The following is a 24364-nucleotide window of genomic DNA, read 5'->3' on the forward strand; positions in this document are numbered from 1 at the left end:
GTAATGATTGCTCTTAGAAGCCAACCATTTCACCATTTGGTCAAAAAGCCAAGCCAGCACAAGGAAAGCTCATGCATAGGTTTTCCAACAGTTCCGGATGAACTTGCAGATGACAACCAACATCAGCTAACAGACATGTGAGTGAGTTTTCAGATTATTCTAGCCCCCACTCTTTGAGCCACCCCAGCCGACACTAGGCACAGCACAGATAACCGGTCTCCTCCGAGTTCTTCCAAAATTATGAGTAAGTGGATGTTGTCACTGTTTTAAGCCATTAAGTGTTGGGGTGGTTGGTTAGGCAGCAACAAACAACTGGAACCGATTTTGCTAACGTAATAAAACTGAAAACATGCGGCAATGACTTCGGGACTAGTCAGAAGGCAGAATTTGGGAAGGTCTTCAAGAAACTGTCAGTGGACGCTTCACGGTTTTTGGAGACATCATTGGTTAGGGTTGACAGGAAAGTGAGGAAAATGTTATCAGAAGCTGACATATAGTGGTAGAAAGTTCAGCAACACTGTCATCTGTGGTTATACGGAAAATAGAAATTACACAAATTAACTGCATGGCCAAAGGAGACTTTCAGAGACAGCATGAGTGCTGCCTGGGTTTTCTAACTGACTATAGTAAAAGGCAAAGGAAGAGAGATAAGAAAGAACTGTTACATAGTATAGGAGCCAGGAATTGCTGGATTCAAAAATCACGGCTCCAGGGGCACCTGCGTGACCTAGTGGTAAGCCTCCGACTTCAGTTCAGGTCATATTCTCCCAGCTCATGGGTTCAAGCCCCGCAGCAGGCTCTGGCTGACGGCTCAGAGGCTGGAGCCTGCTTCGGAGTCTGTGTCTCCCTCTCTCTCTCTGCTTCTCCTCCGTTTGAGCTCTGTCTCTGTCTCTCTCAAAAATAAATAAAACAGGGGCGCCTGGGTGGCGCAGTCGGTTAAGCGTCCGACTTCAGCCAGGTCACGATCTCGCGGTCCGTGAGTTCGAGCCCCGCGTCGGGCTCTGGGCTGATGGCTCAGAGCCTGGAGCCTGTTTCCGATTCTGTGTCTCCCTCTCTCTCTGCCCCTCCCCCGTTCATGCTCTGTCTCTCTCTGTCCCAAAAATAAATAAACGTTGAAAAAAAAAATTAAAAAAAAAATAAATAAAACATTAAAAATTTAAAATAAATAAATAAATAACAGCTCCTCTTTCCCCGCCTCTCCAAATGGCAAAGGAAATGGCTTCCAGGTGAAGATCAAATTCAGAGTGTTACCTGGAAAACAGTTCAAAGGCAAAGCCACCAGTTGACTATAAAACTGGCAAGACCTCACAAAGATTTCAGGCGTTGCTTCGTCGACCTTTGCAAGCAGACGAAAGGCATGCAAACCGAAAGGGCGTTACCAGACAACAGCTTTGGAGAATCTAAGGTACAGAAGGGCTAAGCGACACTTATGGAAGTGGCTTTTGTCTTTGTTAGTTACCCACTGATTGATAAGAAGCCTACAGCGTTTAAAAAAAAAATTTTTTTTTTACACTTATTTATTTTTGAGAAACAGAGTGAGACAAAGCGTGAGCGGGGGAAGGGCAGAGAGAGAAGGAGACACAGAATCTGAAGCAGGCTCCAGGCTCTGAGCAACTGGTCAGCACAGAGCCTGATGTGGGGCTCGAACCCACAAACTGTGAGATCATGACCTGAGCCGAAGTCCCACGCTCAACCGACTGAGCCACACAGGTGCCCCACCTACAATGTTTTTTAAAAGAATTACAATCGGCGTAGACTGAGAGGGACCTTCAGGCCTTCGGTCCCCAGACTCCTAAGGGCAGAGCGCCGCCTAAACAACTATTAGCCCCAAACGTGCTACTTTCAGCGGAGAAGGACAGGCTCCAAGGGTGGAACCCAGAGCGCGGAGGGCGGAGCCAAAAGCTACGTCCCGGAAGTGGGACTGAGGCCTAATTGAACTGGCGCCGCGCTCCCGGGCGGTATCAGAGCGGTGGCTGCATGCCTCCCATTTTTCTCTGTTTTGAACAGCAGTGTGCACAGTGCTTATCCTGGGCGTGTCCCACCACTGTGTATTAGATGCGGTTGGCAGATGGCTTGTCTCTTGATTCATGGGTCTTCAGATTGCCAGGAGCTTCGTCTGGAGAACAGTACCCAAGGAGCCTCTGCTGCTGGACCTGATTTATGTGTCCAGATCACACCCTCAAGCCTGAGCGTGAGGCTACAGCAGGTGCAGCGTTTAAGGGGTCTAGGTACAGGGTGGGGCTGGTGGGGAGTGGTTGGGGGAGGTGATGAGCGTATTTTGCATGCAGGACGAAATGTAAATAGTTTATGTGCAACGGGTGAATTGTGATAATCTTAAAACATGTCCACAAGTTATTTGAAATTCTTCCCAACAAAAAATATAGCTTAATTCCTCCCTGTTTTGAACCATAATTGGCCCCAGTGATTTGCTCCTAACAAATACAATACACTGTGTGACTTCTCAGACAACATCACAAAACGAGAGACAGCTTTCACCTTGTTTTCTTTCTTCTTGGGATGTCTGCCTTTGGAACCCAGCCACCATTTTGGTAGGAAGCCAAGCAGCCACATGGAAAGGCTGTGTGTAGGTGTCTGGCCCCAGCTCCACCCAAGGTCCTGGCTCACAGCCAGTATCAACAAGCCAGCTGTGAGTAAGCAAGTTTTGAGCCGGCCTCAGCCACCAGTCTCAAGCCGCCCCAGATGATGGCGTAGGACAGAAACTGTCCTTGCTCAGAGCTGCCCAAATTACAAATTCACAAGAAAAATAAATGCGGTTATTGTTTTAAGGCACTACAGCTTGGGGTGGTTTGTTATGCAGTGGCAGATACCCGGGTACTGACATGGAAACATCTACTAAAAATGTTCTAATGTCTAAACAAAACCTTGTAACAATTACATCATTTTATGCATTGTAAGTTACAACTGCTTTATGGTCCCTGGCTTTATCACTTCCTAGCGCTGGGGTCTTCGGTAAGTCGGTCTCCTGAGGTTTTCTGCAACTGTAAGATAGAGATAAAAATACTTGTGTTTTAAAAAATCATGGGGCGCCTGGGTGGCGCAGTCGGTTAAGCGTCCGACTTCAGCCAGGTCACGATCTCGCGGCCCGTGAGTTCGAGCCCCGAGTCAGGCTCTGGGCTGATGGCTCAGAGCCTGGAGCCTGTTTCCGATTCTGTGTCTCCCTCTCTCTCTGCCCCTCCCCCGTTCATGCTCTGTCTCTCTCTGTCCCAAAAATAAATAAACGTTGAAAAAAAATTTTTTTTTAATCATTTATGAAGCAACAAGGAAAATGATCTATTGTAGGTTATAAAACTAGATTCAAATGATTACAACTTTAAAAATGTGTAGGTGATAAATAAGTGGATTCTATTAGTGGGCTTGAAAGCAACTTTCCTTCGGGGGGCACCTGGGTGGCTCAGTCAGTTAAGCGTTGGACTCTAGATTGCGGCTCGGGTCATGAGTTAGAGCCCCACATGGGGCCCTGTGTGAAGCCTGGTTGGGATTCTGTCTGTCTGCCTCCCCCACCCTTCCTGCTTGCTAAACTTTTTAAAAATAATTTTCCTTCTATTTTCCAAATTTCTGTAAGATTATTTGCTTTAGTAATCAAAAAAATTTAAGTGCTAAAAAAAAAAAAAAACAAAACAAAAACCCCATGTGCATACCCAGCCCAAACCCAGGGAATGGGTTGGGTTATTTCTTCTCACTGACCTCCCTGCTGGTTCAATCATGTAAGGTGTCTTGTAAGAGTAACAGAGACAAAACAACATCCTATTACTTGGGGTTTGGAAGTCAATGAAGGGCTGACTCCAGAACCCAGATGTCCTGCCTCCCTAGCCAGTGCACCATTCCCTCACACTGTACCTCTCAAACGAGTTAGTTTTCACCTATATGGGCTACACATTAAAACCAATGTCAAGTTAAATGCTCATCTTTTAAATATCCAGAAGTCCCAGCTGTCTGAGCTCAGAGGCCATGTAATCCAGTGGTCAGGGGAGTTGGTCAAAACGAGTGGGTTGGAAACCTGCCTCCCTCACGTATTATCTGGGGTCTTTGCAGATGTACCTAAGGATTTTTTTTTTTTTTTAGACTGTGCGAGCAGGGGAGGGAACAGAGGGGTGGAAAGAGATAAAGAGAAAGAGAGAGAGGGCGAGAGAGCAAATGTTAAGCAAATGTTAATCTACCACGCTCAGTGTAGAGCCCGACACAGGGCTCCATCCCACGACCCTGGGATCGTGACCTGAGCCGAAATCAAAGAGTCAGATGCTCAACTGCAACTGACTTAGCCATCCAGGTGCCCCATAAGGATCTTGGGAGGAAATCATCCTGTATTACACAGATGGGCTGTAAATCCACTGGTTAGTGTTCTTATAAGAGAGGAAGACAGAGAGAGCAAAACCCCATGTAAAGATCGACTAGAGACTCGGGTTATGTAGCCACAGACTGAGGAATATCTGGAGCCAGAAGAGGCAAAGAAGGGATTCTCCCTTAGGGCCTCAGAGGGAACACAGCCCTGTGGATACCTTGATTTCGGGCTCCTAGCCCGCAGATCTGTGAGAGAATACATTTCGTTGTTTTGTGGTAATTTGTTACGGCAGCTCCGGCAAACTACCGGAGTGGATGAAGCTCAGTCACAACACTGGACGAAAAAAACACTGAGGTTACAGGGGAAAATGATATTTAAATAACGTTTTTAAAACATGCAAACTGATACTTTATATTATTTATAGGTACATGTAAATAAAAGCATAAAGAAACAAGTGGGAATGATAAGCACCAGATCTAGGGATTGGGAACCGTGAGGAAAGAAGGGCACACAATGGGGGTTCACAGAGGGCTTCAGCTGTGTTGATGATACTGAGTTTCTTTTTAAGAGGGAGAGAGAGGGCGCACGTGAGCAAGGGGCATAGAGAGAGAGAGAGGGAATCCCACGAGAGGTAGAGAGAGAGATGTGGGGCTCACCCGAAGCAGGGCTCAAGCTCACCTGATGTGGGACTGGAACTCATGAACCTGATAACGGCCTGAGCTTAATGACGGGGCTACCCAGGCACCCGATAATACTGGGTTTCTGAAGCCGAGTGGTCAGGTCAAGCATGATCAATATCCTGTTTTTAATACCATTGTGTAGGACTAAATGATTTCATGATTAAATTTAAAATAACATTTGAAAGGAGAAAGGAGAAGGACGTGAAGGGAGGTGGATAGCCTCGAAGGTGGTGAACCTCTTTCTCGGGTAGCACATGACCTTTCAAATGTCAGCCAGAACAACATGACTTGGTGCGAGTGTTATCTCCCGACACTTAATAAGCAGTTGAAAAGCACTTTGTTAATATTCAGAGTTCTGATGTCGTTTATAAATAATTCCAATAGTAACCTTTTTCATTGGAAAAACACCTGTATAGTGCTGACTCTGATTACTCCCTGTGGATCTTGCTTAGCTAAAAATTAATATATCATACTTTCTAGAATGACAGACTGTGGGCTGGAATCAGAGAAAACAGTAATTTATAAGATGGAGTAATTACTGGACGATCCAGGTACTATTTACTGACTTTCTTCTTCTTTGTTCTCAAGCCAGCAAAATTATCGAGTCCACATTCCCAGAGTCCTTTTATTAGCCTTAATCTTAGGTTGTCTATCAAAAACAATACTGTCGTGGATTAATAAACACCACAAACCCATAATAAGCGGCACAGGCCCTTCGTCCTCCGCGGTAATAAGTGAGCTCAGCTGAAGCATTATCAAAGTGTGACTGACTAGCTGGGCTTTTGAGCGCTTGCTCCCTTGGCATGACTGAGGCCACCTCCCTGGCTGTGCTATTTGGAATATCCACCAGGTGGCAGCAACTCCTTGGCTGCCAGTGGCCTCCAAGGACAACTGAGGCCGCCATTGACTTCCTCCTCACCAGTTGAGCGGTTGTGGTGTCAAAGTTAGATTTAGTGGTTTCTCTTTGAGCTGGGATTTAGAAAAACATTGCGACCATTTTCAATTAGAAAGTATTCAGGTTTAATTAGAACTAACATAAACAATAATTTGATACGGGATATCTGCAGTCTCACATTCTTTCCCTTTTTTTCAGTACACTTGGTGAAATACTTTATTATTTTTCAAACATTCCTATTTCCCACAGTGCACTAGGCATGTGATCATTTTACATAATGAGCCATGTATATTGTGAAGGTACGGTGGAAGTCAACATCTATAATAATCAAAGAAACAGCTAATCTTTCAAACAATTTGAATTTTACGAAGGGCAGAATCATGACAGCAGGTAAAATACGGCTGGTTCCAGTGGTCTCTTCTTGTAGAGCACTATTGCTAAAATCCAGATTCAGCTGGGAAATGTCACCTCAAGTCTCTAGTTTCTTTATTCTGTTTACAGTGCCCAGATTCAGAAGCCCTGAACCCTTAAGCACCCTAAAAGGTCCCTAAAAGAATGATTAAGATCATTGTCCTCAGAAATTTCTGAGCTTACACAGGCTAATTTTCAATTTAAGGAAGACTCTCTCACATCCCTCAGCTATAAAAATTCTAAGCATGTTTGAGATGTATAAAGAAAAATAACCATGAACTAGAAAAATGCCTTCTCTAAACTAAACATAAATGTAGAACACTAGAAGAAATGTGGTGACGGAGCTACCCCTGGCTTTGGCATCTGACAGATTTGAGCCCTTTCCCTAATGAACCATGGGATCTGGGGTATCTCTTCCGTGTAATGGCTTTAACATTTTCTCTCTTCCTGACCTCCTGGGTCTGTGAGGCTCACACGGAACAAATAATCTAGATGCTCAATAAATGTTTGTTGAATATTATTAAAATAAGTATAAGTCATGGTGCCGGGACTTTAAAAGCTATAGTTTAATAAACTACCCTAAATATATAACCATACAGGTTTTATAACTAAAACATAAGGCAGTACTGGTTTTCAGAAATGAACTATGGATATCCTTCCACCCATACCGAGTAGTGGTTTTCAACTCTGGGCAGCTTTTCATAAGTCCCAGTGCCCAGGGGTTTTGGGGTGGGAACAAGCTATCGTTTTCATGTTGTTTGGTTGGTTAGTTGTTTGGCTGGTTGAGCCCTCGGGGTGATAATAATAAGCAGCCAGGATTGAGAACCACTGTTCTAATGCAAAAGTAAGTTAGTGTCGTTATTGAATATTGGTTATAATTCAATCAGAGTAGAAATGAGTTTCTAGTTGAAATAATTTTCTACTATTTATGGCCAGAAGGGCGGGGCTATGTCCAGATCACTTTTCTTTGTTCTGACACTTACTCTTCTATTTCTCTTTCTACAAAAGAAAAATTGCTTGATGCACAAAATGTGAAAAGCACAATGAAAATAAAACAACAACAAAAAAGCACTCCAAATCTGTAGCCACTGAACACATTGGGGCATGTCCTTGCAGTTTCTTTTTTCTTGTGTATATATGTGTATTTTTAAAATGAAAATAGAATCAGGCCACGTTTTATAGCCAGTTTGTTTACTTGAGAATACAATGTAGTGTCTTCCCATACCAATGAACTTTCTTCGGTGACATGGTTTTTAATGGTTACTTTGTAGCTATTAGATACATGATAATTTCTTTAATTTCTTATTACTTAACATTAGATTGTTTTCAACTCGATTATTTTTTGCACAAAGCTCTCATAATTTCTTTGAATAAATACCCCACCTTTTATATTTACTCCTGATCCGTTTGAGCAGGCTTTAGATGAATCAACAAACAGGAGGATGAGTTTCTTGGAAGTACGGTTACCAATGACCTATCTCCGCCTTCCAGAAGTACCTCCAGAATAGCTGGCTATCTTAGCCAATACCGTCAGGTAGGAAGACTCAGAATTAGCTGACTATTCACTAGGTCAGCAGTTCTCAAAATTTAATATATATACGAATCACTTGTCAAGTGCAGAGCTTGCCAAAACGCGAATCTGGGGTTGAGGCTGAGATTCTGGTTGTCTAACAGGCTCCCGGGTGATGCTGATGCTGCTGGTCAGTGGACCACACTTGAGTATCAAGGACCAAGATTATATTCCCATTAGATCGAGTATACCTGTGTCTCATCTTTGGGTTTCCTCATAAAACACAATGATGTCCACAAATAAAGGGGCAGATATTGAACTGAATATCTATTTTCAATAATGTATTTATTCAAGCCAGTTCATTTGGACCTTGCTTTTGTAAGAAAAAAATTTTGCTCTTTATTTTTAGTATTCTCTCTAATTTCTAGATGACCACAGGCAGCTTTTCTTTCAATGTTAGAAATTCTATAAAAGAGAAAGTTCAAGGATTTATATGAGACTGAGATGTGTCATGGATCCCAGAGGTGAATAAAGCAGCATACCCTTTCATCCATTCATTATAGGAATCTTTCCACTTTCACAGGGGCCGTTGGAAATCTGAATTGCAAAGAGTATGCTTAGTGATTGATGGGATTTTCCAGGAAATGTCACATTGTTTTTTGACCAGGAAAAACTAAATAAACAAGTACTTCACAGTTTTTGTTTTAACAAGGCAAGGTAACCCACCCTGTACTTTGAATATTGACAACACTTAACATTGAAACAACTTCTTACAATTTATTTATTTAATGTTTATTTATTTTTGAGAGAGAGACAGAGCGTGAGCAGGGGAGGGGCAGAGAGAGAGAGGGAGACACAGAATCTGAAACAGGCTTCAGGCCCTGAGCTGTTAGCACAAAGCCTGATGTGGGGCTTGAACTCAGGAACTGAGCCGAAGTCAGATGCTCAACTGACAGAGCCACCCAGGTGCCCCTAAATTTATATTTTATTTTAAAAAAATTTTTAAGTATATTTATTTATTTTGAGAGAGACAGAGACAGCCTGAGTAGGGGAGGGACAGAGAGAAAGGGAGAGAGAGAGAGAGAGAGAGAGAGAGAGAGAGAGAGAATCCCAAGCAGGCTCTGCACTGCCATGTAGGGCTCGAACCCACAAACTGCAAGATCATGACCTGAGCCAAAATCAAGAGTCAGGTGCTTAACTGACTGAGCTCCCAGGCACCCCAAATCCAACACACTCTTAAGAACTATTTATTTTTAGGGCACCTGGGTGGCTCAGTCAGTTAGGGGTCCAACTTCAGCTCAGGTCATGATCTCACAGTTTGTGAGTTCGAGCCCTGCATTGAGCTCTGTGCTGACAGCTTGGAGCCTGGAGCCTGCTTCGGATTCTGTGTCTTCCCCTCTCTCTGCCCCTCCCATGTTCATGCTCTGTCTCTCAATAATAAATAAATGTTAAAAAAATTTTTGAAAAAAAAGAACTATTTCTTTTTCATGTTCTTTGTCAGACGTATTAAATAAATGTTTTCTTTGGGGAAAATTATTATTAAATCCCCTAAATTTTTATAATATTTATTCTCATAGTGAAATTATTCCACTTGTTTGTACAGGTGGAAATTTAATTGTTTAATGATTTCTGGTTTTTGTTTTTTTTTTTAACATCAGGTTAGCATCCCTTCCTTACTCAGTCAGCAGCCCATAGTACAAGCTAATTAAATTAATTAACCCCTGCATATCAGCTCACATACTGTGTTCAATCAGTTAAAATACCAAAGATACTGCAGAATAATTACTAGACTCACGATTTGATCCGTGTTTCAGACTTTTCAATAGGTCCACATACAGATATTTCGTATGTACTTTATTGTGTTGTCACCATAGCAACTCTGTGAAACATTAATTTTATCTCTGTTTTATAAGTGACAAAGCTGAAGTGCAAAGATGTTAAGTGACTTACCAGAAATCTCACATTCAGGGAGTGGCAGGACAGTGAAAATAATACCTTTTAAATTTTTCTACTACCAACTCATTTTCTTCTTAATTTCCCTATTAAAATGTTCAGAATTAAAAAAGCCTTAATTTTAAAATATAAGATACAAAAATGCAGATGTTTTATCCTTCTTGTTATGCTGTGATAGATTCCTTTATCTCTGAAAAAATATATATATAAGATACAGGGGCGCCTGGGTGGCTCAGTTAGTTAAGCATCTGACTCTTGATTTTGGCTTAGGTCATGAGTTCGAGCCCTGCATAGGGCTCTGCGCTGAGAGTGTGGAGCCTGCTTGGGATTCTCTCACTCCCTCTCTCTCTACTCCTCCTGCACACACTCATTCACTCTCTCTCAAAATAAATAAATATTCATACATATATATGATACATATATGATACACGTATGATACATATATATGATATATGCATGTGACATACATATGTGTGTAGGGTATATGTGATACATATATGATACATATGTATCATACGTGTATCATTGGTAGAGCCCAATGTGGGGTTCGAACTCATGAAACGGTGAGACTGTGACCTGAGCTGAAACCAAGAGTCAGACACTTAACTGACTGAGCCACCCAGGCACCCCTAAAAACCGTTCTTAAAAAGTTTATATAAATGTATCACTTCTTGGCCTATTGGCTAAGATCAAGTATAAAAAGTTTATATAAATGTGTAAAAAGATAATCTTATAAAGGTACACATATTGTGTCAAAATATCTTTTATGTAAATAGCTCTTTCCTAATTTCCATTTCTGCTTTCACAGCTTTATAATCCTGTGATGTCCTACAACCACAGACCTTCGGTTCTCTTGATATTCAAGACTAGACTGCTGAAACCTTCCAGCCAAGAGACACGTCCCGTAGAATCCAGAGTCTCTCGGTAAAATGAAGCATCTTCTATAGTATGGCCAAAGACATATTTCCTGTCTACGTTTCTAATTCTTCCAGTCCCAGAAATACGCTGGTGTCCATCAATTACATTTCATCCTTTGGAAGATGAGCATTGCTAGGGATGACTGCCTCAGCGCACTGGCCTAGTTCAACATGCACGCGCCCCCTCACTGTCCAAGAAGAGCCCACAACACTGCCTCAGACTTGTCTGGAATTGCACAACAACCGGCTGGAAAGTCTTCCTGTAGAGTGGTTTCACAAGATCAGGTCAGTTTGCCTGCCTGATAACATTATACTAAAAGTGACCTTTCTCTTAGGAGTAACAAAATTTAAGTGTCCAGCAACCCCTTTTTGTTAAAAAGGACCCATCCTTGCCTATTCTTTTCCTTTCCAACTTCTGTCTTCCAACAAAGGATCTGCCAGACAGGTCCTTGGGGCATTTGGGAACTTGAATTTGGAGGAAAGACTGAGGACGAAAAGCACTCAGGTTAGTGGTGATAGAGAAATTTCTCAGAGAGAACCTGATTTTTATGTGGGCATGTGACCTTCCAGAACCTCTATCTCCTTTGCAGCTAGGCATGATATGGTGTGGCCATATGACTAAATTTTGGCCAGTGGGATGTGAACCAAAATAACATGTGTAACTTCTGGGTTCTGCCTTTAAGAAGAAGGGGTGTGTCTTTCCTTCTCTCCCTCTTTTCTTTTCTTTTCTTTTTTTCTTTTTCTTTTTCTTTTTTTTATTTTTTATTTTATTTTTAATTAATTTTTTAAAAATTTACATCCAAATTAGCATGCAGTGCAGCAATGATTTCAGGAGTAGAATCCAGTGATTCCTAGAACCCAGTGCTCATCCCAACAAGTATTCTCCTTAATGCCCCTTACGCATTTAGCCCATCCACCCCCCACAAACCCTCCAACAACCCTCAGTTTGTTCTCTATATTTAAGAATCTCTTATGTTTTGTCCCCCTCCCTGGGTTTTCCCTTTTTTTTTTTATGTTTATTTATTTTGAGAGAGAGAGAGAGTGGGGAAAGGGCGGAAAGAGAGGGAGAGAGAGAATCCTAAGCAGGCTCTCTGCTGTCAGCACAGAGCCCCACATGGGGCTTGTGAGCTCATGACCTGAACTGAAATCAAGAGTTGGACTCTTAACCCGACTGAGCCACCCAGGTTCCCCTCCTTCTTTCCGCTAGCAGAACTGTGGGTGTGGGAATGGACCATCATGGTCAGAAAATGAGGGCAATATTCAAGAGATAATAGAATAACAAGAGAGAAAGAAGAACTGGGCCCTTGACTACTTTGCAAAGGAAAGCCACCAAACTTTCACGTGGGAAAGAAATAATCTTCTAACTTCTTAAAGCCATTGCGTACCATTCTTACCTGCTTGAGTGGATTTCCTCCCAATGTCTATATTTGTGTCGGTCCCTGCAGTACCTTTCAGGCTCTGGGCCCTCCCAGCACCCCGTACCCCACTATGATTAACTAGGCCAAGTTTAGGATACTGCAAGGTACAGTTTGTTCTGTACTTTCTCTACTCTCTCTTTCTCCTGTGGTTCATAGATATGTTCTCTGTGAAAAGCATTACACAACGTTCTTTCATTCTGTTCTCTGCTCTAAGCTTTCAGTCAATCAATCAGTCTTTCTCACTTTCTCGAAGGGTCTGTTATTAAGTTCACCACCTTTGTGTTGTTGGCATCTATTAAAGCTGCAATTCGGTGGTTCTGCTGCTCATTCCTGGCTGACTTGTTGCACAGTAGAATGGGGTAATTCATATATCACCTTCAGAAAATTTTATCTGCACCTACATAGGAAAAGGACAGGCTCTGTCGCATAAAAGCACTGGGAAGATTACTTTCCCAAGGAAAACAGACAAATTCTCACGGTCATCTCTTTGTCATCTCTCATGACACAGCCACTCTTGGCAGAAGTAACTGGATCTCAACCAGATCCAGAGACTGAAATAAGCCCCACCTCATCCCTGCAGGAAAGCTGGCAACTGTGGGGGATGGAGGGCCATTCACCCAAGCCAGAGAAAATTGTACCTTGAAACAGAACAATTGGTAGTCCAGGCAAGCTGTTGGCACCAGAAAGATGCTGCAAGAATTACAGTGGCCTCTTTATTGGAAGGAAGAACGTGGCATTGAGAAATCTAGGAGCAAGTTACATTTGAAGAGCTAGGTGTTTAGTTGGTACTAGAGAGGTCTGTCAGCAGATAGCAGGACTCTAGGCATCAGGCAAAAGTTCAATGACAGGACTTTGGGCCCTAGAGTAGTGATTCCCAACTGTGAGAGGTGATTCTGTCTCTCCAGGGAACATGTCTAGAGATATTTTTAGTTGTTATAAATGGGGGATGCTAATGGCATCTAATGAATAGAGGCCAGGGATGCTGGCCTCTAAACGCATAGAGCAGCCCTATACACAGACATACACAATAAAAAACTGTCCGGCACAAAGTATCAATAATGCCAATGTTGAGAAACCCTGCCCTAGGAAGACTGATATTAATAGGGCATGACCCCTATTTCAGGGATGACAGGGGTCCTGAGAAGTCTGCTAAGGTACAGACTCAAGAACAGGAAAGTAAGACCTGGCCCCAATACCAAAGCTAAACTGTAGGTGAGAGAGGCAAGACTGAATCCCATTTATCAGGACTGAGGCACAATGTCATGGCCAGACTAGGAGCTAAGTATAGTCATACCAAATCCCTAGGGGATCCAACTAGAACATCTCAAACCCCTCTAGAAAACTAGGAGGATTGTTTTCTAGCAGGATTCTTAACCTGGTCCCAAAAATCTTTTGGAGGCAGAGGAAGATCCATGTGCATAGATAAGGGGATCCTCAAATTTTATGCAAAATTATGTGTTTGCATCTTCCTAGGGTAAGGATGGAAAGCTTCCTTCAAGATCTAAATGTGGCTATAAGACCCATAAAAGGTCAAAACCCACTGTTGATGGCCTAAAATATCAGGTTGAGGCTGCAGGAGAGAAATACAAGGTCTTATGGAAAGAGGAAAGATGAAAAAGTAATGATAACAGCCAGTGGCACTTAAACACTGTGTGCCTGGTACTGTTCTGTTGCCTAACTTGGATTAACTCATTTAATCTTCATAACAATCTTAGGAAGCACATACTTTTTCAACCTCATCTCATAGATGAAGAAACTAAGGCTAGACTTTCTCTAAGACAGTGCTTCCTAACTTTCTTCATAACACGCCACACACACACAAAAGCTATTATATAGAAAAACTGTTAGAATTAATAAGAGAGTTTAGTAAGCTTGCCATAAATAAGATCAATAAACTACAATTGCAGATATATACTTTATCAACAAATATTCAGTAAGCACAATTAAAAGAAAGATGCCAGTGTTGATGACAAATTACAAGACACCTTGGGATAAATCCAACAAAACATATGCAAGATCTTTATGGAGAAATCAAAAAGTGTAATAGTGTATGTCAAAGGCACAGTGGGCTAAAGGGACAAAGATGCTTTTGACCAGAGGCAACTTGGCCATGGGATCTTGCAGCCCCATGTCTATTTCTCACCTGTTGGCTTTGACCTCTTCGGGGCCAAGGGTTTTAAATCTCTGAAGCCCATTCAGGGCAAAAGACATGCATAGACACTTTTCCAAAGAAGACATCCAGATGTCTAACAGACACATGAAAAGATGCTCAACATCACTCATCATCAGAGAAATACAAATCAAAAACACAATGAGATACCACCTCACACCAGTCAGAATGGCTAAAATTAACCACTCAGGCAACAGCAGATGTTGACAAGCATGCAGAGAAAGGGGATCTCTTTTGCACTGCTGGTGGGAATGCAAACTGGTGCAGCCACTCTGGAAAACAGTATGGAGGTTCCTCAAAAAACTAAAAATAGAACTACCCTACAACCCAGCAATTGCACTACTAGGCATTTATCCAAGGGATACAGGTGTGCTGTTTCGAAGGGACACATGCACCCCAATGTGTATAGCAGCACTATCGACAAGAGCCAAAGTATGGAAAGAGCCCAAATGTTCATCGACAAATGAATGGATGAAGAAGATGTGGTGTGTATATATATATATATATATATATATATATATATATATACACACACAAACACACACACACACACACACACACATACACACAATAGAGTATTACTCAGCAATCAAAAAGAATGAAATCTTGCCATTGCAACAACGTGGATGGATCTAGAGGGTATTATGCTAAGCAAAATTAGTCAGAGAAAGACAAATAGCATATGACTTCACTCGTATGTGGAATTTAAGATACAAAACAGGTGAGGGGCGCCTGGGTGGCGCAGTCGGTTAAGCGTCCGACTTCAGCCAGGTCACGATCTCACGGTCCGTGAGTTCGAGCCCCGCGTCAGGCTCTGGGCTGATGGCTCGGAGCCTGGAGCCTGTTTCCGATTCTGTGTCTCCCTCTCTCTCTGCCCCTCCCCTGTTCATGCTCTGTCTCTCTCTGTCCCAAAAATTAAAAAAAAAAAAAAAAAAAAAAAAAAAAAAAAAAAAAAAAAAAAAAAAGATACAAAACAGGTGAACATAGGGGAAGAAGCAAAAATAATATAAAAAGGGAGGGGGACAAAACATACGAGATTCTTAAATACAGAGAACAAACTGAGGGCTGCTGGAGGGATTGTGGGTGGGGGGTGGGCTAAATGGGCAAGGGGCACTGAGGAAGACACTTGCTGGGATGAACACTTGGTGTTATATGTAGGGGATGAATCACTGGATTCTACTCCTGAAATTGTTGTTGCATTATATGCTAACTAACTTGGATGTAAATTTTAAAAAGTTTTTTAAATGACAGTAAGGAAAAAAAAATCTCCGAAGTCCATTCAGAACATACCAGTTTGTTTACATGGCACACCAGATAGAAAACTTTGCTATTACCATTAAAGAAATTTAATTATAAATCTTCCAACAAAGAAAACACCAGGCCTAGCTATTTCTTTTTTTTTTTTTTAATTTTTTATGTTTATTTATTTATTTTGAGAAAGAGAGACAGAGCATGAGCAGGGGAGGAGCAGAGAGAGAGACACAGAATCCGAAACAGGCTCCAGGCTCCGAGCTGTCAGCACAGAGCCCAACGCAGGGCTTGAACTCACAAACCGTGAGATCATGACCTGAGCGGAAGCCGGACGCTCAGCTGACTGAGCCACCCAGGCGCCCCAGGCCTATTTCTAATGGCAAGAGCAGTAAAGACATTTAAGAGACAATTTCAATCATACTTGAAATCTTGCAGAATAGAAAAAGTGGGAATAGTGTCTACCTCATTATCTGAGGCTAGTGTAACCTTGATACTAAAACCAGGCAAGAATTGGAAAAGAACCTTTCAGGTCAATACAAGGTCAATAGATAAAACATAATTGCAAATCTACACTTTAGCAACTCATATACAAAAAGGAACGATGCTGATTACAATGGCAACAAAATGTGTAAGGCGTCTTGGAATAGATCTAACAAAAGATGTGCAAGTCCTTGATGGAAAAAATCATAAAACTTCAGTAAAGCACATTAAAGATGTAAACAATATTTCCCTAAAATGACCTGCAGATTTAAGGATATTCTATTCCTGGAACTTGACAAACTGGTTCTAAAATATAGGTGAACAAAGAGCTAAGAATGGCCAAAACAATCCTGCAGTTGGACAAATAGAAGCAATGACCCTACTACCAGCTATTAAGATTTGTTAATTAAGTCATTAGTAATTTGGAACATGTTATCAGTTCAGAGGTAAATCAATGGACCAAAACAGAGTCCTGAGTAAGACCCATGAATAGAGGAATGTACGGAAAACTTATCTATGGTATTGCAGATTAGGAGGAGGGGGACAGACCCTTCAGTAAGTATTAATTGATTAGCCAGAAGAGGGGAAAAGTCAAGTGAAGTCCTACCTCACACTATACACAAAAATCAATTCTAGATGGATAAAAGGCTTAAAGACAAAAGTTTAACATTTTAGAAGGATACATAAAATATTATCTTTCTAATTTTGAGGGAACACGGGATTTCTTAACACAAAACTGGAAGCATAAATTCAACTACATTAAAATCATAAAACTGCTGTTCCTCAAAAAATATCAAGAGAGTGAAAACAGAAGCCAAACACTGGAGGAAGAGACTCACTACACATATAGTGGGCTCAGGGTTAGTACCCACTCATAAGAGCTCCTTCGAACAGATAAGAAAAAGATAAAAATCCACTATAAAGATGAACAAATATGAACAGCTTTGAACAGAACACATCCAGGTGGTAAACATATGAAAATATGCTCACCCTCATTAGTTACAAGGGAATTATAATGAGTTCCCGTTTTATAGTCATCAGACCGGCCAAAAAAAAAATAAAAAATCTGACAATAACAATGTTGGTGAGAATTTGTAATAATGGTAACTGTTAGATGGTAATCTGGAACTAACAAGGAAAGCTGAATATCAACCCTCCCACCAAGCAGGGTCTCTTCTGGTGTGGTAAGCAGACTTTTAGGATGGCCCCTAATGAGCTCCACCTCTCAGTTTCCGTGCCTAGTGTGTAATTCCCTCCCCTTAAGGTGGGCTGCACGTAGTAACTTGCTTCTAACTAATAGAATACAGCAAAGGTGACGGGATGCCACCTCTGAGATGAAGCTTCAGAAAACTGACTTCTGCCCACCTTTTCATTCTTTCTCTTGCTCACTTGTGAGAAGCAAGCCGTACCTATGGAGAGACCCACATGGCAAGGGATGAAGGTTCCGGCAAACAACCAGAGAGGACCTGAGGCCTTGAGCCCAACAGTCCAGGAGGAACTAACTCTTGCCAAGAACCCAAGTAAGTGAGCTTGGAGGCAGATTCTTCCCCAGAAGGTGACTGCTTCGGCTGACATCTTGATAGCAGCCTTGTTAGAGCCCAGAGCCAGAGGCCACAGCTGAGCCATGTCTGGATTTCTGGCTCATAGTAACGGTGAGCTAGTTACTGTATGTTGCTTTAAGCTGTTAAGCCAGGGGGTAATTTTTTATGCAGCGGTAAGTAACTTCTATGAGTAAAAGCACATTGGTAGGCGGAGTATGGAGTACAGGTGAGCCCAGGATGTTAATCCTTCAATCACTGGGGCTGCCAAGAGCAAGTAAGTCAAGGCAGAGCTGGGACAAATAGAGTTCAGGAGCAGGTTAGCTCCAGCCAAGAACAGCCTCATCTGTTTACCCCAGTGTGCCATATAGTGCTATGGGGTTTTTGCATATGTGTGCCATTATGTGAAAAAAGTAGGAAAGCACTAGACCATAAAATAATTTCTATTTCCTATCAAGTGTGTTTGGTAATTTATATTTTCCAGGACAATGTCTTCAGTGTTTGATCACCTGAGAACTTGATAAAAATGCAAACTTTCAGACTCACATCTCAGATCTATGAAGTCAGGTAATTTTGTGGGGCGGGGGCAGCGATCTGTGTTTTTAAAAGGTTCCCAGGTGGTAACGATATAGGTGAAAGTTGGAGAAACATTGTTCAAAGGATTTGTGCATTTCATCTGTTTTCGTATTTATTGGCAAAGGTGTCCCAAATACTTTCCTAAATCCTTTCAGCATCTTAAGTTATGTTCTCTGTTCACGACTGTGTTGTTTGTGTTTTCTCCTCCTTGGTCAAGCTCTCATAACGGTTGTCACTACTGTTAGTCTTTTCAAAACATGTGCTTTGCTGCTTCTGTATTTTCTGTGTCAGTAATTTTTTTCTTTTATTTCCATCCTTGTACTTTCTTTAGGTTTATTCTGTTATTCAGTTCCTGTTAACCAAATATTTGGGAGCACTTTTAACCAAATATTTTTCTTAGATTTATTAGGGAGTAGGTAACACATGTGGGTATAAATTGTGGCCCCAAACACATGTTGTTACAGATTTGTGATTAGATATTCTCCAAGTATTTTCCCTCTTTTATACTTTTTACGAAAGACGTTTTACATTTTGCTAAAGACAACGGGTAAGTTCCCCTCACTGTCTCTTTCTGTAGGGTGCCCCACCCTCACCACCCCCACACCCCAGTTCAGCCATCTTGAATGTACCTACTATAATCTTTCTGGGTTCATGTGGAAGTTTTCGTCTCCATCCTCGCAGCGTTTACAGGCCTTGTGTTTTTGTCCTCCTCAGTATATGGTCACCAAAGTTAGTCAGAAACCTCTGTGGCAAACTGATGTTGGTACATCAGATGGGCCTATCTCTGTGGATTTTTACTTTAAAAAAAATGTTTGTTTATTTATTTATTGAGTGAGAGAGAATGTCAAACAGGCTCCACACTTAGTGTGGAGTTGATGCGGAGCTCGAACTCACGAACTATGAGATCATGACTGGAGCCAAAACCAAGAGTCAGGTGCTTGACCGACTGAGATACCCAAGTGCTCCAGATTCTTACTCTTTTATTACTGATAGCAAGGATAGTCTTCATTTTCACAGTAGGCCAGCCAAATATTTTAGAAGATTTAAAAAAATTTTTTAACGTTTATTTATTTTTGAGACAGAGAGAGACAGATCATGAACGGGGGAGGGTCAGAGAGAGAGGGAGACACAGAATCTGAAACAGGCTCCAGGCTCTGAGCTGTCAGCACAGAGCCTGACGCGGGGCTCAAACTTAACGGACCGCGAGATCGTGACCTGAGCTGAAGTCAGATGCTTAACCGACTGAGCCACCCAGGAGCCCCTAGAAGATTTTTAGAAGTATGCTTTGTCCAGAATTTTATTTTATTTTTTATTATCTTTTTAATTTAAATTTTAGTTAATATACAGTGCAATATTGGTTTCAGGAGAATTCAGTGATTCATCACTTGCATACAACATCCAGTGCTCATCACAACAGGTGCCCACGTTAATACCCATCATCCATCTAGCCCATCCCCCACCCTCTTCACTTCATCAACCCTCAGTTTGTTTTCTGTCCTTAAGAGTCTCTTGTGGTTTGTTTCCCTCTCTCCTCTTTTTTCTCCTCCTTCCCGTATGTTAATCTGTTTTGTCTCTTAAATTCCACCAATGAGTGAAATACTATGGTATTTGTCTTTCTCTGATTGACCTATTTTGCTTAGCATAATACGTTCTAGCTCCATCCACATCATTGCAAATGGCAAGATTTCATTCTTTTTGTGTTTCATCCAGAATTTTAAATTCCATACTGGAAGACTTTCTCTGGACATCTAGTATTCCATATATCTAGAAATAGAAGTTATCCAGTTTATAACATAAACATCTTCTGTCTTTTCCATAGTTTTTCAGTTGGATGCTTGTTTCATTTTTAAAAGCTTTCTTATTTTTTTATATTTTTGAGCTATAAATTTCCCTCTGAATACCACTTTACCCCGCAATGATGATCAAGGTAAAATTTCATTACTTACTATGCGATATTCTTTGCATAGATGCGGTGCATCATGATCTTTATGTACTGCCCCGTTAGTCTCCACGAACCCCAAGGAGATCAGTACTATTATTCATCATTTTATCAATGGTGAAACTGAAGTAAAGAAAACTTAAGTAATTTCCCTAGGATCATCAGAGATAGGTGGCATGTAGGGAAACTAGAATTCCAATCCAGGTTTGCCTGAATTCAAAATGAGTTCTTGCAACCACTTTAATCTAGCTTGGAGGGGGGGTGCGCAGGAAGCAGGGGGGGGGGATATTTGAGGGGACAATGAAAAGGGAAAAAAAATGACATCATTTGGAAAATGGTGCAGGTTGTTAAGGGGATAATAGCAATCCCACCCAGCCTCAGAGAACATGGAGCAAACTGAGGTGTGCCAAGCAGTAACAGGTGTGCAAGAGCACCGCCTGGGCTCTCGGGTGCTCTGACAGCAGCTCGTCTTTCCCTCATTCAAATCGTCATTGATTTGTACTTTCTTGGCAATATCTCAGCTTATGAAAAAAAAACAATGTGTAATCCAAGTGGCCCTACTTGTAATGTATAGAACCATCACGGACCAACATATTTTTAGCCCCAAACAAAATAGTCTCTTCTGCTAATCCCAGACCTTGGCTTCAAGCCAACTGGCTTCTTGCTTTTATTATTTGCAATAGAATCCAGGATTCAGAGTGAATAAAAGAGCTGAACAGGAATATAACTCCTGATAATATTGTCTCTGCGCCTTGTGCACTTATCCTTTTTGTCTCTCCCCAGGGAAAAAGCAGTTTTTCTTACTTATGCTAAATCCAGTTGTTCCCCACAGCGACCATGTAAATCTTGGCACCGAGTATGCAGCAGAATAAAAAGTCAAGGCTGTGGGAGGTGCTCACATGAGAGCAACAGGCAGCTGCAAAGCCCCAAACCGCTCCATCCATTTTCTGCTAAAAATAAAGGGTTCTATTCATCAAAAACTTTTATATGTTCTTATGATTTTTCTTACAAAAAAGCCAACACGATATGCAGCAAAGAAGAATAACTGCCGGTTCACAGACCATGCCATCCTTTCATTTCCCAGAGTAAGCAATCCAGACAGAGGACAAGCAGGAGGGGCTTGCCATTTGCCGAATGTGCCAGACCCAAAAAAAAAAAAAAAATTGTCTTCTGTAAAAAGGGATCTGACCTCAAATTAGACATCGAAATTGTTCACTTCAAGGGAAACTGTCTCCTTTCTGCACACCCATTTAATCAAATGAATTACCCTAAGCCTGCATGCAAGAGATGTTTCAGCTTTGTTTTAATGTGTTTTCTAAATATTATAGGTTTCTTATCGTTTTTCCCCAGCCAAGGAGAATTGGTTAGAATTTACCAAAATTGAAAGGTTGTTTACACCTGATTCTTTTACTGTCTCCCATTTCCTCCCAGTCTTTCAGAATGATCTTTTTGTTGTAGATCCAAATTACCGTAGACTTTAGAAAGCTTTCTCTACTTATTAACACAATAGCATTAAGGAAAATTTTTAAAGAGTTTTAAAAAATCACAATCCCACCTCACTAAAAAGGCAGCTGGTTTACACTCTAGGCTTCTTCTCTGCCCCCAATTTGCATGCATTCATCTTATATACATGCATACATATCCTAGTATGTGATCCTAGTATAGATTGGATTTCTAAAATCCCTAACATTTTATCACGTCCTGACTATTTTGTTTCTTTTGTGTTTGCAGATCAGCTTGCCTAGAGAAGGAATTACACTGGCCCAGAGCTACTCATTCTTTGTAAGTGCTCCACATATATGTAAATCCTACCTCTCTAACAAGACCAGAAAATCTTGTGGGAGTTTTTCCCATTTCCTTTTGGGCTTTCCACAGACTCTGGGCAAGTGTTAAGTGCCTAGAAAGTGCTTCATTGATAGGATGTTTTCAGTTATTCATTCAGTCTGCTAGGTGTTCACTTAATAGAACTGCAACGTTATTGAATTGAATTTAAATTCCCCATTAATAGGGGTGTCTGGGTGGCTCAGTCGGTTAAGCATCTGACTTCGGTTCAGGTCATGATCTTGCTGTCTGTGGGTTCGGGGCCCACATTGGGCTCTGTGCTGACAGCTCAGAGCGTGGAGCCTGCTTCTGATTCTGTGTCTCCCTTTCTCTCTGACCCTCCCCTGCTCATGCTCTCTCTCTCTCTCTGTCTCCCTCAAAAATAAATAAACATTTAAAAATTTAAATTTCCCATTAATAAGACAGTAATTACTTGAAACACACAGGAATTTGACTAACGAACACCTCCAAAGCTATGAGTCACTGTGTTCATGGTCTCTCAAACGTACCAGCTTCTTCCATGCCTGTCTGTCTTTGCTTCTGCTGCTAACCTGGAAAGCACGTTTTCGTTCTTTCAAACTGTTGTGCAAATCATCTTCTTTAATGAAGTCTTTCATTAACACCACCCCAGGATATAAATCACCAATCTCTTCTTCAGGCCACTCTAAACTTTGTGCTTACTTTATTATAGTAATTTATGTATCATATGACTACCTCTCCGTAAAAACATAAGCTCCCTGAAGTCAAGAACTGTATTGTATTCATCTCTGTACTTCCAACATCTGCCATGTTTCTTTGGATGCCATGATCACTTCAGAGTGTACGTTGAACGTTAGATGGTTACTGGACACCTACCTTAGTGGTCTTACAGTTAATGTAATGGGAAAGCAAGTTTAAGTAACTTGTCACAGCATGAGAAGCAAGTCGGAGAACAATGAAGCACAACGTGATGCCGCCATTTCTATGCTTCAAACATTCTGACACAGGGAATAAAAAAATGACAGCAAAAAAAAATGCCAAATGGTTTCAGACCTATTCTATGAATCTAAAAGATAAGCCAGTCACTTTTAAAATGTTTCTTATAGAAAACTTCAGACATATATAAGAACTAGAATAGTTTAATGGAATGTCAAACATCAAGAGTTATTAACATACAGCAAAAATCGTATGCCATTTATGCCCTGATCCACTTTCTCTCCCTAAAGGACTACTTTAAAGCTAAATCTAGACATCAGATCATTCTTGCGTAAACATCTAGGATGCAGCTCTATAAGATAAGGGATCTTTCATTAGACACTAAAATAATATCACTATCCTAAAAAAATAATACTACTTTCTTAGTATCATCAGATATCATCAATGTTTAAATTTGCCTCAATGTTTTTTTTTTTTTTTTCAGAGCTTTACCATCAGGATTCAAAGAGGCTCATACTTAAATTTGGTTGATGTTTTTCTTAAGTGTCTTTTAACTTAAGACTTTTTTTTTTGCCCTTGTAATTTATTTGTTGAAGGAGCTGGATCATTTGTCCTATAGTTTCCCATATCCTGGATTTAGGGATTGAATCCTCATACTGCGTCAATCATGTTCTTCAGTTCCCTGTACTACTTGTAAACTAGTAGTTAGATTTTAGTCCTGTCTAGTAGACTTTTCTGTGATGATGGAAGTATTCCATATCTGCACATGTGGCTATTGCACTAGTGTGACTGAGGGACTGAATTAGTTAATTTTGTTCTAATTAACTTATACTTACACAGCCCCAAATGGCTAGTGCCTGCCATATTGGACAGCACATACAGGTTAATTGAAATTGAAGCTGAAATAGACACATGTTGCAAATGGTTACTGTACTGAATTCAAGTTTGCTGGTTTATCAAGAATATTGCATAATGGTGCATTTCCACAAGAGGGCGAACATATCTGGTTGTCTCTGCAATATTAACAGTCCTTTGATGATCATGGTCTATATCCATTAATTCATTAGAAGGTTGCCAAATGATCGTATACTATTTTTATCATTCCTTCTTCACTTATTAGCTTAACTCTATCAAGAAAACTTCCTCTTGTCAACAGTTTTATTGGCCTGAGGTATAGTTTTTACAGGAAAGGCAGAATAAATGCTTGTTTCCTAGCATTCACCAAAGACGATCAATTTTTTTGTTTAGCATCATTATAGATTCACAGATTTTAGTGTTTCATTCCATTGCAGTTATTATTTATTCATCTTGATGCTTAAATTGTCCCATTTTTGGCTCATGGGAACCTCTTCAAATTGGTTTCTGAATCCTTTTGTCATTACCCCATAGTTCTTCATAGCTTCCTTGCTTTCTAATATGACAAAATATTCCAAGCTCATCATAATCATTTCCTGCCCCAGTTAATTAGCCATTTACCCAAAAGGCCGATTCCTTTTGGTGGAAAGTTGTATTTAGAAACTACAGTCTGAGGTCGCCTGGATGGCTCAGTTGGTTAAGCATCCTACTCTGAATTTTGGCTCAGGTCGTGAT

General features: G+C 41.0%; 1 long non-coding RNA gene across 2 annotated transcripts; it reads left to right on the forward strand.

Annotated features, from left to right (window-relative positions):
* LOC122481451 lies at positions 1 to 24364 on the forward strand. 2 transcript variants are annotated; one of them, XR_006296854.1, is made up of 5 exons: positions 1 to 137; positions 10558 to 10951; positions 17385 to 17505; positions 18008 to 18090; positions 21770 to 24364. It is a non-coding gene; the product is annotated as an uncharacterized LOC122481451 (long non-coding RNA). The 2 variants fall into 2 exon arrangements; XR_006296853.1 differs by lacking the exon at positions 1 to 137 and adding an exon at positions 1923 to 2206.

The sequence above is a fragment of the Prionailurus bengalensis genome, chromosome C1 (assembly GCF_016509475.1).
Source record: "Prionailurus bengalensis isolate Pbe53 chromosome C1, Fcat_Pben_1.1_paternal_pri, whole genome shotgun sequence".
Taxonomy (NCBI): domain Eukaryota; kingdom Metazoa; phylum Chordata; class Mammalia; order Carnivora; family Felidae; genus Prionailurus; species Prionailurus bengalensis.